The 3,809-nt window shown below is 45.5% G+C and overlaps 1 pseudogene; it reads left to right on the top strand.

Moving 5' to 3' along the window:
• Positions 1-520: 520 nt before the first annotated feature.
• On the top strand, positions 521-695 carry LOC143271533 (U2 spliceosomal RNA; annotated as a pseudogene).
• The last annotated feature ends 3,114 nt before the right edge of the window (positions 696-3,809 follow it).

Genomic DNA, 3,809 nt, shown 5'->3' with positions numbered 1-3,809 from the left:
AACCCCTGCCAATGCTCTTTCGGTTCTCAGTTGAGCAAATGAAGGAGCAGAGTTCTGCAGCTGCTTGGTCAAGGTCACAGAGTGAAGAAGTCAGCAGTGAAGAAGTGAAGAAGACGAAGACAGCTCTTCCTGCTGTCTTCTGTCTCCCGTGAGCTCCAGGCCTCCTTAGCCACCCTCATGGCATTAAGGAGCCAAGACTTTTCCACTTCTTCAAAGAAGATAATCAAAACATCAAGGTGAGCTATTTCTTTGTCATAATAATATGGGAGAGTCAAACCAAGCCTTATAAGAGCGGCTGGTAGGAGCATGAGACAGACGACAGACTGTCTCATTATGGTACAAGACTCCCTAGAGAGCAAATAAGGGTCTTTCTGGCCTCATCTGGTCTTCTGTCTTTCTCAAAAGACCCTTATCAGGTGGACACCAATAATAATAGTTGACTGAACAATGTCCCTGAATCTTTCTCTTCCACCTGCCAGGTTTTTGTTTTTGTTTTTTTTTTTTTTTAGTTCCCTATCAGATTGCTTCTTGGCCTTTTGGCTAAGATCAAGTGAAGTTCCCTATCAGATTGTCAAATCTACCATTTGAGATACTTCTTGGGGACCAGGCATTGCCCTTCCATCATCCTTCCTGTAGGACAGGGGATGTTCTCAGACTGCAGCTCATTAACATACAGTAGCACCTCTGAGATTTCCTTCTCTGGGTGCCCCATAAGCTTTGCCTGGTCTTGTAGCCACATTGTACAGAAATAGTCCACAGTTTCCAGAGCCTCCAACACTCATTGTTTTCCTTAGACTCATCCCTTCCTTCCCCTTCTGCCTCTCCTTTTTCATCCCCACACCTTCTTTCTCCTTCCCATCACATGACAGTCTTGCCATGCAGCCTACCAAAGCTTTGATGCTGACTATGCCTTCAGTCTTGAGGTCTCCTCTGCCCCATCTCTTGTCTTGAGTTCTCCTTCTGCCCCATCATCTCTGTGCTCAAAAGCATAGCACAGGCATCTGAAGCTACATGTAGAGTTCTGAGCCATCTTCTCTGTTCTCCCTTGTCTATCCAATATAAAGTCTCATAGTGATGTAAATACTCTAGGTCTGATGTCTAAGAAAGGTAAACCAGCATGCACTGGAGTGGCAGCTATGGGTCAGCTACCCCTTTTCCTTATGTTATTTTCATGGTGCCTCAGAAAAAATCTAGAGAGGTAGTTCCCCCATACCCACTACATAGAGAGGAAAATCAAGACCCAAACAGATGAAATAAAATGGCCAAACTCATACTTTTGAGGGTTTAAGTCAGATGTTGGATCTTTTCTTGTTTGACATTAAGGCCAAGTCTTTTGGCTGCAAAACACTAGCCAGGATTGAGGAGCTTCAGGCTCTTGTTCTGCTTTCTGGAATAGTTAAGTATGGTGATATGCTGTTCTTAGTCATTGTGACCAGGCTGAAAATTAGGGCAATACATGTCAACTTCACACTTCCATAGTTATCCTACAACACAAAACACGTGCACCCATACATAAAACAGGACAAACCATCAGGTTACCAAAGATGTTTTACAACTTAACCATCAAACATCACTCATGAAAGCTTCCCCTCTATATTCACCAATTAGGTGGCCTTGTCATTTATCTGAATGAACTCAAGCAGTTCTCCAGCTATTATTTTAATTAATTAATTCAGCCCTTTATCTACCCCCCCAAGGCCCTAGGAGACACCTGGCTTATTTCCACAGCAGTCCCTGATGCTCAGCTGTCAGGCTGCATCATGAGTGGCACTCAGAGTTTCCTGCAAGGCCAAGCACTTAATCTCTTTAACGGAGACCTGTCATCACTTGCTTTCACTCCAGAGCAGCCCCGGTCTGTGTTGAGACATACTGGCTCATGCACCCATCCCTCCCCTTCCCATTGTAACAGCCACCATCTGGGTTCAGACACTTCTCAATTCCTCTCTGCATCACTGTCACGGCAAGTCACCGAGTGCCGCCTCTTTGTCATGTGGCAGGCTCCCTGCCTCCTATTTCTTTGATCCTGTTCACAAAATGACCAGGCAAATTGAGTTGCTGGTTTCATCTTCTTCAAACGGAGATCGGGTCTAGCAAAAGCAAAGTGACTTGAACAAGATTCCTCCACTGGGAAGCCGTGGATTTGAACCATCTCTGTGGGAACAAGGTCAATGGCTGAGATCTGTCCACTTGCCCGTATCCTCTAGCCCTGAATTTAATCTGGTAGTAAAAAACAGGAGCTAGCTAGCTAGGCTTCAGACTTCGTAAATGACTATATTCAGGCGCCGGGGTGTTCCAGTGAAAACACAGCATAATCAGGGCCTGTCCTGGTGAGATAAGAAATGTCAAGAAAGCCCTTTGAGGAGGATGGCCGTGCCACGTAAATTCTCCACACAGTCTTCTGGACTCCTCAGTAAATCCTGCCTTGCTCTTGACTTTTATGTACAGCATGTTCGTTTGTTGGTGGTGGTAGAGCCAGAGGATAAAGAAGAGACAAGAGATGTAGATCACACCCTGTTTTAGAATGGAGGCTGATTGTGGAGAAACTACACTTGAAACAAGACTCAGGATGGAAGCCTCACAGTCTTTGGATGAGAACAGCAGTGGCTCAAATCGTGAACATCTCCTAAAGACTGACATGCCCCTGCTAGGAGGTAGTGAAACTGTTAAAAGACAGGGCCTAGTGAGGGGCTTCGCATCATTGGTGGCATGCCCTTGAGTGAGCTAGTGGGACACTAATCCCTTCTGTCTCTCTTTGCTTCTTGGCTAGGAGATGAGTGACATTTATATGTCCTGCATATGCTCCTGCCATGACTTGCTGCTATCACCACAGGCCCCCCAAGGCTCTGCTGACCATGGAATGGAAGGTAAATGTTCCAAGCCACACACACACACACACACACACACACACACACACACACATTTTAAGAAATGAGAAAACAAAAGCTAGCTATTTTATTTCCACTGCCTCATAGCTCTTTAGATGTCCCACGGGTGTTCTCTCGAAGTTTTTGGGCTCTTTGAGCCTTTACATAGTACTTTCATTTGATGACGTCATGACCTGGCTCAAGATTTTTTTTTAATCTCTCTCTCTCTCTCTCTCTCTCTCTCTCTCTCTCTCTCTCTCTCTCTCTGTGGGTGTGGGTGTGGGGGGGGGGAGAGCATGCATGTGCAAGAGTTTGTGCCCACACAGTACATGTGTACAGGACAAGAGGACAATCATAGATGCTAGTACTCACCTACCCCCTTTGTTTGAGTCATGGTCTGTCATCTTCCTGTTGCATTTGCACACTGAGCTAAAAGAGTGAGAAAGTTAAGTATTTCATCTTCCCTGATGTGAAAACTGAGTTCCACAGCTACTGAATGGAACACTGGGCTCATCATATGGTTTCCAAAATGTCTGCTCAATGTCAAATATCCCTGGGAGCTGTGGCATATATTCCAATCTCAGACAGCCCAATGCATATGGGCAGATGAAGGGCGTGGAATTTGTTATGAAGAAGTCCTGAGCCCAGTGTTTCCTAACTTACTTAGTCAGGGGACCACACTTTATAAGATCCTTATACTCTTTGGGAATTGTTGTGGCTAACCCTCCCCCAGATGCATGGTTTCCACTATGGTTTAGATGCTTCTCTGGAAGCTTGGTCCCCAGTGTGGTGCTGTCGTGGTAGTAGAATTTTTGAGAGGTGGAATCTAGCGGAAGGCAACAGGGTAAAAGGGCTCACCCTTAGAAGAGAGTAATGTTCTCATGGGGTGGGTTAGTTCCCATGAAAATGGTTATGGTTCAGGAGGTTAACACCTCTTTGGAAATG

This window comes from Peromyscus maniculatus, chromosome 1, assembly GCF_049852395.1.
Source record: "Peromyscus maniculatus bairdii isolate BWxNUB_F1_BW_parent chromosome 1, HU_Pman_BW_mat_3.1, whole genome shotgun sequence".
NCBI classification, from domain to species: domain Eukaryota; kingdom Metazoa; phylum Chordata; class Mammalia; order Rodentia; family Cricetidae; genus Peromyscus; species Peromyscus maniculatus.
This window is presented reverse-complemented; position numbering and strand designations above follow the sequence as displayed.